Source organism: Phyllobates terribilis, unplaced genomic scaffold, assembly GCF_046119375.1.
Source record: "Phyllobates terribilis strain yellow unplaced genomic scaffold, ASM4611937v1 Scaffold_4__5_contigs__length_816908805, whole genome shotgun sequence".
Taxonomy (NCBI): Eukaryota; Metazoa; Chordata; class Amphibia; order Anura; family Dendrobatidae; genus Phyllobates; species Phyllobates terribilis.
Genome location: NW_027362764.1, coordinates 536,190,060 through 536,203,873, shown reverse-complemented (window position 1 = coordinate 536,203,873; position 13,814 = coordinate 536,190,060). Strand labels below are relative to the sequence as shown.

The 13,814-nt window shown below is 46.2% G+C and overlaps 1 protein-coding gene and 1 long non-coding RNA gene across 4 annotated transcripts in view; one reads left to right on the top strand and one right to left on the bottom strand.

The window, feature by feature from the left end:
- Positions 1-13,814, bottom strand: part of DIPK1C (divergent protein kinase domain 1C) — a 265,620-nt gene that overhangs the window by 142,365 nt on the left and 109,441 nt on the right. The window lies entirely within an intron of this gene.
- Positions 13,196-13,814, top strand: part of LOC141265639 (uncharacterized) — a 31,591-nt gene continuing 30,972 nt past the window's right edge. Inside the window, exons 1-2 of the long non-coding RNA XR_012320136.1 lie at positions 13,196-13,543; positions 13,617-13,693. This is a non-coding gene — a long non-coding RNA (uncharacterized lncRNA). The remainder of the gene's footprint in view (positions 13,544-13,616; positions 13,694-13,814) is intronic.

Below are 13,814 nucleotides of genomic sequence, written 5' to 3'. Positions count from 1 at the left end.
GTGTTGAGCCACCCCCGTAGTGTTCGAGTTCGGTTCGGTTAGTCGAACACCCGTGTGTTCGCCGAACTGTTCGTCGAACTGTTCGTCGAACACCTTCGAACACCGTTAAAAACAATGGCAGGCAAACAAAAACACATAGAAACACATAGAAAACACCTTCAAAGGTGTCCAAAAGCTGACAAACTGCTCAGAAGACATAACTAACACATGGAAAAGTGACAAGTACATATAGTCATGTGAAAATAAAAGAGGTGGAGGAGTAAAAGGAGGGGGAGACACAGATATAGGCATGTCATGCCCTTCTAAAATCCAAAAAGTGAGAAGCCGACACGGCCAGTCCGCTCCTGCCCGTGCCACCTCCGTGTCGCCGGGTTTGTGCCAGAGCGGCGGTGAACCCTGACGGCCGGCCCCCCTCTCCCAATACTGGTGCCTGTCCGCTGGTGGGTCGAGCGAGCCCCCCTGTGGTGGAGGCAGCTCTAAGCTTTTTAATTTAAATTGTCTCTCTAATTTGAATGAATACACTTTAAATCCATTTACAAGGATCTATTGGAGGGCAAGTCTCATGCCAGCAGCCGCGTAATTCCAGCTCCAGTAGCGTCCACTAAAGCTGCTGCAGTTAAAAAGCTTTTATAAGGATCGAGCTCGGCTGTCCACCCCAAGGCATCCTAATGCCAGTCCCAGCCCCTATGCCTTGGGGTGCCTCCTGATGCTCTTCACTAAGTATCCCATAGTCCCGAATCATTTCCTTTGAAAAAATTAAGTGTCTAAACTACAGGTGGTGTAGCTTGCTTAACAGCCGGGATAATCCGCTGACTAGCAGACACTGCTACTAGGCACAAAGTATTTCCTGGGCTAGATGCAGTTAAAAATTTGTAATTAGATACTCTCGTTGGATGCTGAGAAAGCATTCCATAGAGTCTCCTGGCACGCCATATATGATTCTCTTAAAAAGCTTGGGGTAGGGGTCTAGGGGACCCTTTTATAGCCAAAATCACGGCCCTGTATCGCAATACGTCACCTAGGCTGAAGATAAATGGAACTGTAGCACCCTGAGGGCTCGGTTGCTACAGACGTATTGCACCTCACCCAGAGGTGTGATATCTCACTCTCAGGTAAGGATGGAGTGTGGATCAGGACCCGACACCTGCATGCATTACACCACATTGCCGTGGGGCAGGGCGACCAATATGCCCCTGAGATGGGCACGACAGTCCCTGTCCCTGGCTGGAGTGGGGGGAGGGAACACTGAGGAAGGGGAACCCTGTAGTGCAGGAGCAGGGAGGAAGCAGTTCCTGGGTGCATTGAGAAGGGAGTATAAAAGGTGGGCACCATCTTAGTTCAGTGCAGAGAAGTCTGAGCAGAAGTGGCAGGGAGCAGGGGCTCTGCATGAGCTCTGCTCCGGAGGCGGGCCTAGTAACAGAGGCCCAGGCCTGGAAGAGGGAGAAGGAAGGAAGAGGAGCGGAGAAGGCTCCAGGAATGAGGAATGAAGGGATCCCAGGGGTGCGGACGGGCGAGTCGCCACCGCACGCCCGAATCCACCTGCGTGGAGGGGTCAGGCCAAAGGGGGAGACCGGTCCCCGAACTAGTGGAGGCAGGAAACGACCCTCAGCTAGAAACCGGAGGCTCTGACATTTTATGTGGCGCAGCCCCTCGCTACACCCGCTAGGAAGGCACCACATAGGGTCAGGGAAACTGGCGCCAAGTTTACCAAGAGGAGGCCCGAGGCAGCCGGACAGAAGTGTTGGTAAGAAAGGCCAGACAAAGGACACACAAAGGGGGACCTGTGAAGTGCTCCAAAGTTATCTGGGAGTTGTCTGAGCCCCTCACCTGGTGAGCACAGTACGACGTGGGCAGCCGTTACCTGCAGACGTGGTCTGGATAATAAGAACTGTGAGTAAAGGCCCTGGACTGCATCACTGACTCCGTGTCGTTACTGCTGCTGCCCTGCACCATCAACCCCATCCTCCGCATACACTGCCCTGAGGCTATACTCCTCCCGTGGGGAGTTATGCTACGCTCTGCTGCACCCAAAACACCAGCCTCAGCGGTCTGCCCTGGAGCAGCGGTTCACTCTGACCGCAATCCACGGGTGGCGTAGTCGGACATTTAAACATCAAAACCACATAAATAGTTCCGCCACTGGTTTGACCGCCCTGAGCCACGGAACCGGGTTGCCGCCACGGAGACTACAACCACCAGCATCCACCAAAAAGGGTCCGGCTCCGGGTGTCCCAAGGCCCAGGGGGCGCGTCAGAACATTTTCATCACCTTTCACAATCACCAATGGGACAAGGCAGGGATGTTCTCTGTCCCCTCTCTTATACATCCTAGAGACGGAGCACCTGCTCTCATCAATTCGCCATAACCCCAATATTAGGTGGATTGAGGTGGGAGGCACCGAGTACAAGTGCTCTCTATTTGCTGATGATGTCCTAGTATATATCACTCAATCACATATATCCATCCCTGCTGTTATGGCTGAAATAGATCACTTTGTTACATGGTCAAATTTTAAAATCAATGCAGCGAAGTCTGAGGCCCTCGATGTCTCCCTCCCCAAATCCATATAGGATTCCATCCAGTCCAACTTTCCCTTTGCCTGTCCCTCACAGGGTATCAAATACTTAGGAATTCCTATTCATAGAGACCTCTCCCATCTATGTTATCTTAATTTTGGGCCCTTTATTGAACAACTCCATACAGACCACGGTTGGCAAGTTAGAACTGTAAGATTCACTACGTGAACCGCTGGTGTTTTGTGGAAAAGCACATGTACACTGCGTTCCAAATTATTATGCAAAAAGTGTTTAGGAGTGATAAGGGAAGAATTTGTTTGTCAGTTAAACTCATTGATGGTGATGTGTGTCAGGGCTCTTTATATCACTGTAAGCAATTGCAGACACGTGTGCTAATTAGTTTGGCAGGTGTGTCCAATGAAAGGCAAGACTACTTAAGAAGGCTCTCTCACATTATTAAGCAGCCTACATTTTCTGCCAAAATGGGAAAGAAAAAGGATGTGTCGGCTGCTGAGAAGCAACAAATTGTGGAGTGTTTAGGTCAAGGCATGACTACAATCAACATTGTGCGATGATCAGGATGAAGTGTCTTGGCAATCAAGAAGTATGTAGCTGATTCACAGTACACACGTGTGCGTGCTGATAAGGGCAAATTGAGGACTCTTTCCTACAGGCAATTACGTCAGGTTGAAAGAGCAGCGGCCAAAAAGCCTTGTCATAGCAGCAGACAAGTTTTTGAAGCTGCTTGTGCCTCCAACGTCCCCCGAACAACAAGATGCAGGGTCCTTCAGAGGTTTGCAGCTGTGCATACGCCATCCTGTGGACCTCCTCTATCCACTTCACACAAGCAGAAACGGCTCCAGTGGGCCAAACATTACATGAAGACTGATTTCAAAACAGTTTTGTTCACGGATGAGTGCCGTGCAGCGCTCGATGGTCCAGATGGATGGAGTGGAGGATGGATGGTTGATGGACACCCCACGCAAACACGGCTACAGCGCCAACAAGGAGGAGGTGGAGTAATGTTTTGGGCTGGAAACATGGGGAGAGAGATTGTCGGCCCCTTTAGGATCCCTGAAGGCGCTAAAGATGAACTCCATAATGTATGTGGATTTTCTCAAACAGCACTTCCTGCCATGGTTCAAGAAGAAGAACCGTGTATTTCACAGCAAGATCATTTTTCTGCATGATAATGCACCATCTCATGCTGCACATAAAACATCTGCATCTCTGGCTGATATGGGCATAAAAGGGGACAAACTTATGGTGTGACCCCCATGCTCCCCTGACCTCTACCCCATTCAGAACCTTTGGAGCATCATTAAAAGGAGTGTCTATGATGGCGGGAGGCAGTTCACATCTAAGCAACAGCTCTGGGAGGGTATTCTGTCCTTATGCAAAACAATTGAAGCAGAAACCATCCAAAACCTGACAAATTCAATGGACGAGAGAGTTCAGAAACTCCTTTCGAACAAGGGGTCCTATGTGAAAATGTAACATCACCTAGAATAAAGTTTTGAGTTGAAAACTGTTTGATTTCAGTTTCTAACAACCTGCTAATGCTTATAATTTCAAAAATGACCATTTTTTTGGTCTTTATTAAAATGAAAAGGTTGATCGAAAAGTTTGGGGGATCTAAGAGTGTGGAAACCCAGTAGTCATGATTACTTCGAATTCTGACAATATGAGGGTCATGCTGCAGGTAGTGCAGCAAGAAGGCACTTATGTGTCTTGCGCATCTCGGAGCCCCAAAATTATTTTCCGGGCTAGATGCAGCTAAAAATTATTTTTAATTTTAAATCTGGTGAAGCTTATTATAGATGGCCTAATAGGATCAGTGCTGCACACTGCTACAAAGCCCAAATTATTTTCCAGTCAAGATACAGATAAACATGATTAGTAATTTGAAAGCTTTTAACCAATCATCAAGCTTTTACTCTCCCCAGGATGACACAGGGGTAGAAAAGTCGTTTCGGATCCATGATTTGTTCATCTTTATGAACGTGAGTCTGTCTACATTATCAGTGGAGAGCCGCGTGCGCTTATCTGTCAGCACACCACCAGCAGAGCTGAACACACGTTCAGACAGAACGCTGGCTGCGGGGCATGACAAGATCTCCAAGGCGTAAGTGGCTAGCTCCGGCCATTTATCCAGATTGGAAGCCCAAAAAGAGCAAGGGTCCAGTGACACAGTCGTGGCTTCAATGTTTACTTGGAGATACTCCTGTACCATCGTCTCTAGGCGTTGACTATGTGTCAGACTTCTTGTCTCCTGTGGCCTTGCAAAGGATGGGCTAAAAAAGTGGTGAAATGATTCCGCAAAATTGATGTTACCAGCAGATACTGTGGTTCTGTTACGGTTTGAGTGCTGAACACTTGACGGTCCCACGGTTGGCAAGTTGGAACTGTGAGATTCACTACGTGCACCACTGGTATTTTGTGGAAAAGCACATGTAAGATTCTGCAACAGTCTCTGCTGATACTCCTGCATGCGTGCATCCCTTTCTATGGCAGGAATAATTTCTGCAAATTTACTTTTGTACCGGGGATCTAACAGTGTGGCAACCCAGTAGTCAGGATTATTTCTAATTCTCACAATTCGAGGGTCATGTTGCAGGTAGTGCAGCAAGAAGGCACTCATGTGTGTTGCGCATCCAGGAGCACCAAGTCCCTGTTGTGTTGGTGGCGAGGTAACAATCATGCTTCCTTCCTCTGTCCTCTCCCCCCAACCTCGCACAACAGAAATGTGATCAAGGTCTCCCTCATCTGATGAGTCTTCCATCAGTTCGTCCTCCACTTCTTCCTGGGCTCCTGCACCTTCCTCACTAGTTTGGCTGCTACCATGCGCCCTGGTAAAACCATCTCCCCCACCCTCACATGCCTGCCGCCTTGGTGCTGCCGACCGTCTGGACCTTGCAGATGTTAGCCCTTCCGCATACAACTCCTCCTCCTCTACTTCCTCCACCTCCTCTTGTGCCACCACCTGACTCCGAATTCTGTTTAACATGTGCTCCAGCATGTAAATCACCGGAATAGTCATGCTGATAATGGCATCGTCAGCACTAAACATCTTCGTCGCCATTTCAAAACTGTGCAGAAGGGTGCATAGGTCCCTGATCTGAGACCACTCCTCCAGCGTGATTTGCCCCACCTCTGAATCTCGTTGGCCCAGGCTATACGTCAGAACGTATTGCACCAGGGCTTGTCGGTGCTGCCACAGTCGCTGCAACATGTGCAGAGTTGAATTCCACCGGGTAGGCACATCGCATTTTAGCTGGTGAAGTGGCAGGCCCAACGACTTCTGTAGAGATGTAAGTCGCTGAGCTGCGGGATGCGAACGGTGGAAGTGAGCACACAGCGACCGTGCCCTCTGCAGAAGGCCATCTAGTCTGGGATAGTGGGCTAAAAATTGCTGGACAACCAGGTTCAACACGTGAGCCATACAAGGCACGTGTGTGACATTGCCCCGGCGAAGGGCCGCACCCAGGTTTGCAGCATTGTCGCACACGGCCTTCCCTGGTTTCAGGTCCAGTGGAGACAACCATTCATGAAATTGGTTCTCCAGAGCTGACCACAACTCCTCAGCTGTGTGACTCACATTTCCCAGACATTTCAATGTAAAAACCGCCTGATGACGTTGAGCCCTACTGCCAGCATAGTAAGGAGGTGTGCAGGATCCCTTCTGCGCAGTTAGAAAGCTTGTGGCATGACCAGACAGGCTTTGGGTGCAGGTGGAAGACCGAGAGGAGGTTGAGGAGGCAGAAGCAGTGGAGGAACTTTGACATAAAGAGGATTGACGCACAACTCGTGGGGACGGCAAGACTTGGACAGCAGCCCCTTGTCCTGCTGTCACCATAGTTACCCAGTGCCCAGTCAGCGACATGTAACGCCCCTGTCCATGCCTACTCGTCCAAGTGTCTGTGGTGAAATGCACCCTGTCACACACAGAGTTTCTCAAAGAAGCGGTGATGTTGTGTGCGACATGCTGGTGGAGCGCAGGCACACCTTTCTTTGAGAAGTAGTGCCGACTGGGCATCTGGTACTGGGGCACTGCGACGGACATAAGGTCTCGAAAATCCTCTGTGTCCACCAGGCGGAAAGGCAGCATTTCTGTAGCCAAGAGCTTGCAGATGGTGAAATTCAACCTCTTAGCTTTCTCATGGCTAGGAGGAAATGGTCTTTTACTTGTCCACATCTGAGGGACCGAGGGCTGGCTATTGTGCTTAGACGGGGTTGATAAGGGTGTCCCCGGCAAACTGCCGGTCTGTGAGGAAGATGCAGGCGGACATGTTAGGTTGCCTTGATCCAAAGGTGGTGCTATCGATGTCGGACAGCGCTCAACACCAGCTGGTGTTCCCACCTCCAAAGAAAATGATGACCTGCCAATCACGCTGGCTGTTGCGGGTAAAGAGGTGGCAGGTCTGCGCCCCAAAACAGGTGTGACTGCTGTCCCCCCAGTCACAGAGGATGAAGAGGCCGCGGATGCACAAGATATGGCAGACGGTGGTTGGCCCGGCCGGCTAGGCCGCATTGTAGCACACTGAGCTTCCCACTGCAACTTATGCTTCATGTCCATGTGCCGGTTCATGCATGAAGTACTCAAACTATGTATTTTTTGGCCTCTACTTAGCTTTTGCTGACAAATGTTACAGATAACACGAGTTGGGTCATCTTTATCGATCTGAAAAAATGCCCAGGCTATGCAAGGCTTAGCACCCATGCGACCTGAAGAGCCACCACGACTTGTGGTGAGAGGCAGAGTTGTGTTTGAGGATGCAGTTGTTGACGTGCTTCCAGTACTACGTCTCTGTCCAGGAAGGCGCAACCTGACCTCGTCGTCACTAGCATCTTCCTCCACCTCCTCTGCTGACCTCATCTCTTGGCTGACTGTGGGTTGACAGTAAGTGGGATCTCCAACCTCATCATCATCACCCTGTGTGTTATCACACCCGTCGTCCTCAGAGCCAACCTGTTCCTGCCCTGACAAAAAACTAAAGTTGTCGCTCCAATCAGGTATTTGAGTCTTATCATCGTCTTCCTCATTGTCTCCACCAACAGGAGTTACAGTTTGGGAATGAGGGTCTACATTATGGTCAGAACCTTCTGCGTCTGGTCCTGGATCCGACTCATAAAGATTCTGGGCATCAGTGCAGATCATTTCCTCGTCTGGATTCACAGAAGCGCTGGAGTCGACCTCTGATTCCCAGGCTATAGTATGAGTAAACAGCTCTGCAGACTCAACCATCTGTTCTACCTCATACTCAGACGGGCAGCTGGAGATTTGGGAGCTGTGAGGAAGCAAGTGCGATTTGGGTGACACCTTTGAGGACTGGAGTATTTGTGATGTTGAAGTTGATGTGGAGGAGAGCCCACTTAAAGGAGCACTTGATATCCGTTGAAGCACCTGCTGTTTTTGTGCCTCATCTGGAATTTGTAGCGATTGGCGTGGCCGTAAGAAAGGGATCTTATCACATTGTCCGCTAAAAGAAGTAGACATTTTAGTTTGGCTGGAAGATGGTCTTTCTTCTGCAGATGTTACTGTTGCTTTAACACCTACCCCACGGACACAACCTTTTTTCCCCTTCCCAACACGCCTATTCCCCTTTCCACCAGCAGCAGGCCCTTTTCCACTCATTTTGGTGGTTAACTAATTCACAACTCTGGAGTTGTTTGCACAAAAAAACAATGGATGGTAACCGAGCAGAGCTGAGTGGCCAAACTGTGGTATTAGGCCAAAACTATTGGCTGGGTTAGATGCAGAAAAAAATTATATTCAATTTGCAACCTGATGGAGGTCAGTATAGATGGACTAATACAACAAGTCTCACACACAGCTAGAAGCCCAATATTTTTTCAGAGGTAGATGCAGAAAAAAATATATTCAGTTTGCAACCTGATGGAGGTCAGTATAGATGGACTAATACAACAAGTCCCACACACAGCTAGAAGCCCAATATTTTTTCAGAGGTAGATGCAGAAAAAAATATATTCAGTTTGCAACCTGATGGAGGTCAGTATAGGTGGACTAATAGAACAAGTCCCACACACTGCTAGAAGGCCAAATATTTTTTCAGAGCTAGATGCAGAAAAAAATTATATTCAGTTTGCAACCTGATGGAGGTCAGTATAGATGGATTAATAGAACAAGACCCACACACAGCTAGAAGCCCAATATTTTTTCAGAGCTAGATGCAGAAAAAAATATATTCAGTTTGCAACCTGATGGAGGTCAGTATAGGTGGACTAATAGAACAAGTCCCACACACTGCTAGAAGGCCAAATATTTTTTCAGAGCTAGATGCAGAAAAAAATTATATTCAGTTTGCAACCTGATGGAGGTCAGTATAGATGGATTAATAGAACAAGACCCACACACAGCTAGAAGCCCAATATTTTTTCAGAGCTAGATGCAGAAAAAAATTATATTCAGTTTGCAACCTGATGGAGGTCAGTATAGATGGATTAATAGAACAAGACCCACACACAGCTAGAAGCCCAATATTTTTTCAGAGCTAGATGCAGAAAAAAATTATATTCAGTTTGCAACCTGATGGAGGTCAGTATAGATGGATTAATAGAACAAGACCCACACACAGCTAGAAGCCCAATATTTTTTCAGAGCTAGATGCAGAAAAAAATATATTCAGTTTGCAACCTGATGGAGGTCAGTATAGATGGACTAATACAACAAGTCCCACACACAGCTAGAAGCCCAATATTTTTTCAGAGCTAGATGCAGAAAAAAATTATATTCAGTTTGCAACCTGATGGAGGTCAGTATAGATGGATTAATAGAACAAGACCCACACACAGCTAGAAGCCCAATATTTTTTCAGAGCTAGATGCAGAAAAAAATTATATTCAGTTTGCAACCTGATGGAGGTCAGTATAGATGGATTAATAGAACAAGACCCACACACAGCTAGAAGCCCAATATTTTTTCAGAGCTAGATGCAGAAAAAAATTATATTCAGTTTGCAACCTGATGGAGGTCAGTATAGATGGATTAATAGAACAAGACCCACACACAGCTAGAAGCCCAATATTTTTTCAGAGGTAGATGCAGAAAAAAATATATTCAGTTTGCAACCTGATGGAGGTCAGTATATATGGACTAATACAACAAGTCCCACACACAGCTAGAAGCCCAATATTTTTTCAGAGGTAGATGCAGAAAAAAATATATTCAGTTTGCAACCTGATGGAGGTCAGTATAGGTGGACTAATAGAACAAGTCCCACACACTGCTAGAAGGCCAAATATTTTTTCAGAGCTAGATGCAGAAAAAAATTATATTCAGTTTGCAACCTGATGGAGGTCAGTATAGATGGATTAATAGAACAAGACCCACACACAGCTAGAAGCCCAATATTTTTTCAGAGCTAGATGCAGAAAAAAATTATATTCAGTTTGCAACCTGATGGAGGTCAGTATAGATGGATTAATAGAACAAGACCCACACACAGCTAGAAGCCCAATATTTTTTCAGAGCTAGATGCAGAAAAAAATTATATTCAGTTTGCAACCTGATGGAGGTCAGTATAGATGGATTAATAGAACAAGACCCACACACAGCTAGAAGCCCAATATTTTTTCAGAGCTAGATGCAGAAAAAAATTAGATTCAGTTTGCAACCTGATGGAGGTCAGTATAGATGGACTAATAGAATGATGCTATGCCCAAAAGATTTTACTTCACTAGGTGCAGTAAAAAAATTGGTATTCTATACACAGGTGGTATATCTTGCAACACAGATAGGCTACTCCACTGACTAACACACTCTGCAATAGGCCAAAAAGGATTAGCTTTGCTAGATTCAGCCAAATGCTGTGAAAAAAACTTGCACAGCACTGGCACAGACCTGCCTGGCAAAAACTGATAGGAACTGATGTAACCTAGTCCTGAAAAGGACTCCAATTACAATTAGTCTTTACTCCCACAACCTATCTATTTAAGAGCACAGACCTGCCTGCTAAAAGTCGTAGGAAATGCTGTAACCTAGTCCTTAAAAGGACTGCAATCACAACTATTCCCTACTCCCAAGCTATCTGTAGATTTGTGCGAAAATTGGCTTGAAATTAACAAGGTATAGCGCACACAACAACAGCGGTGCCGTCTAACACGCAGCTGCAGCAGTGAGAAAATGGTGGCGACGGGGAAAATGGCTTGGTCTTATAGGGCAAGGACATGTGACATACACTGCCAATGACACATGCCCTTGCTTGTGTGAAAAAAAGCACTTCGCTCCGTGTGTGCGCTGCTGATAGGCTGACAGATTGCACCTCCCCACTGTAAATGCGGGAAAGAGAAAAAAAAATGGAGATCTTCATTGTTCCTGCAGAGATCCATCCCCTGCCCCTCCCCCCACCCCGCTGTACACTCAAACTGCGTATTAACATTAATTTTCATCATTACTGAGAAAAAATCCAGTTATGATTTTGGTGCACGAACAGTTATCGAACATAACCTCGAACAGCCGAATTTTTCTCAAATTGTTCGAGTTCGCCGAACGGCTCGAACACCGCCCAAAACAGCTCGAATTTGAGATTGGCGAACAGTTCGAGTAGAACAATGCTCATCTCTACTTAGGACGCCGGGTTCAGAAGTGAAGACTGGCTGCCATTGAGGACCAGACTGGATGGCAGGGCAGCAAAAAACAAATTTCTCAACCCTAATATTAATTGTTGCTGAGTGGTGGAGCACATGTTTGAAGCAACGCCAGACTGACGGAAACTTTGGGTATGCAAATGTTTGCATTTTAAATTCTGCATAAAAACAGCTTTTTTAAGCTAGCTACAATAGTCCTTATAAATCTGCTGCAAAGTAAAAAAAAAAAAAGTATATAAAAAAAGGCGTATTATACACACCAAAGCTCTGGTGTGCCAAGAAACAATCAGAAAAGACTGAAAGAATGAAAATAAAATATGTGAAGTCACAAAACTAGGAGCCAAGCAGAAACCTGTTACCTGTGGCCAGCTAAATATCAAGTAATGAGACCTCTACAATCTGGCCCTGGCTATTAGAAGTTTGAGTTGTTATTTTTAAGTGTTTTTGGTTGTGGCAACATTGCAATAGTTATCTGTATGTAAACTGATGTTATGTGCAGCTTGGGGTCACAAACTGGGCCAAGTTTCACTTTCCAAGATGAGCAGCTGAAATTCCAGAATGCTGACAGCATCTCTAGTGAGATTTTCCTCATTATGCAAGCTACATTTAGTTTTATCTATGCTCTATGTGTACACAATGATTCCAATTTTTCTGTGCTATTTTTTAATATTGGCGATTTTTTTGTGTGTCCATAAAGTGGCTCGGTATGTATTTTTTCCACACCTGTTTTCTATTTTCAGCAGAAGTGTCCAAAGTTTTCTACTCCAGAATGCTGTTGGGCAGCAAACATAGGATTTGCTTTTCAGGCTGTGTGCCCACGTAGCATTTTTCAAGCGTATATGCTGCGGAATTTCCGCAGCGTAAACGCTTGAAAAACGCATGTAGATCCGCACCCCATGGTCCCCAATGGCATTCCGCAATGTCAATGCCCATGCTGCGGATTTTTCCGCAGCGTATATGCTGCAGTCAAAAATCCGCAGCATGTTCATTAATTTTGCGGAAGCGCAGCGGAATCAATGTGCGGATGGTACCCAAGTCTGGAGGAGAGGAGACTCTCATCCAGACCTGGGTACCAAAGAACCTGTAAAAAAAAGAATAAAATAAAGTTTATACTTATCTTCTGATGTTTTCCCTCCGTCGCGCTGTTGTCTGAAGGACCTGCCACGTCATTGAGTCATGTGACCCACCACATGACTCAATGACGTCACCGCAGGTCCTGCACACAACAGCGTGAGCCGCTCAAGACTCCGGACGGGGCAGAGAATGCATCAGAAGGTGAGTATAAAGTTTATTTTTTTATTTTTTACCATTCTGAACAAGTTGTCAAGCACTTTTCCAAGTGATGCTTGGAGAAGTGCTTGATAACCCGCATGCGGAAATGCATGCAAAGACGCCTCACAAACGCTTCTACCTGGCGGGAAAACCGCATGTAATATCCGCATGCGATTTTCCCGCCAGGGAGAAGCGTAAAAAATATGCTTCAGGTCCGCAACGTGGGCACATAGCCTAATTCATTGTACAAAGGTCTTTCTTACAGCTGAAAGGTCACACACTGTGAAATTTCATTTGTTTTCTGATATTTTGTTTTTCTTGATGTGCTTTACACCCAAGCATACAGGTGCAATACCCCTAAAATAACTTAACTTATGTCCTCAACTGCTTTCCCAAAGTTGGCGATTAGGTGGAGATTACATGTACACTGAGAATCAAAGAACCAGTATACCATCTAGAACATTTATTTATTATACCCAAATGGTATATTTTATTCATTCCTATGTAAGAGGGTGACCTGAGTGGTCATGCACCTCTTTCCCCTGTGTTAATATAATGTTGTACCTTAGGTTTAAATAATAGTGTTTCATATTGCATACCGTCTGATATGTTCGTACAGAGTCAGTTTAGAACAGGTATAGATAGAGTGTTAGATTAGGAATGGGGTAGTGCAGAGGTGGGCACTATAGCATAGGAAGTATTTAGTAATTAGTCAGGAAACAGTTAAGGGATTCAGGAGCTGCTCCAGTATGGGAGGACCAGGACAGTGTAGAACTGGGACACTTCCTGATTCTGAGTAGTTGTAGTTAGAGTCAGAGAGAGAGATATGACAGAGCAGTAGTTGGAGATCTAGGAGGCACCAGGAGTAAGGTCTGTCCAGCAGCAGAGAAACATCAGTCTGAAACTCTGAAGCAGATATTTCCTTAACGTTTGGGGCCTACGGTCCACAGGAGCCACAGAAAAGCATGTCTCAAAATCTTCCCAGAAGGGGAAGCTGGATGGGGAATTGCACAGAGAAGATGGTACGGGACTCTTAGAACTGCAGAGTGTCTCATAGGCCAAAAAGTTCAACTATGGAAGGGATAGCTCAAGGTAAACGGACAGTGAACATCAATACGTGCTGTGCAATGGACTTTGAACCTGGAAAAGTATGTACCCAATACTGCGTGTTCCACTATGTTGAAATTGGACATTTAAGTAAAGTTCTTTTTTATAAAATAGAGTGGAAGTCCCCAAATGTGTGTGCAGCGGTTCCTGAAGTGGAAGAACCGAAGACAGCAGAGATCTGCGACCAAAACGTGAGTGTTACGCACCACACGTATAGCACAGGAGAATTAGGATATTTGTCTTTGTCAGGGAGCCAGGGTGTAGGAACACAACAGCCCCTCACCACCACTACCACCCTGAGCCCCTCACAAA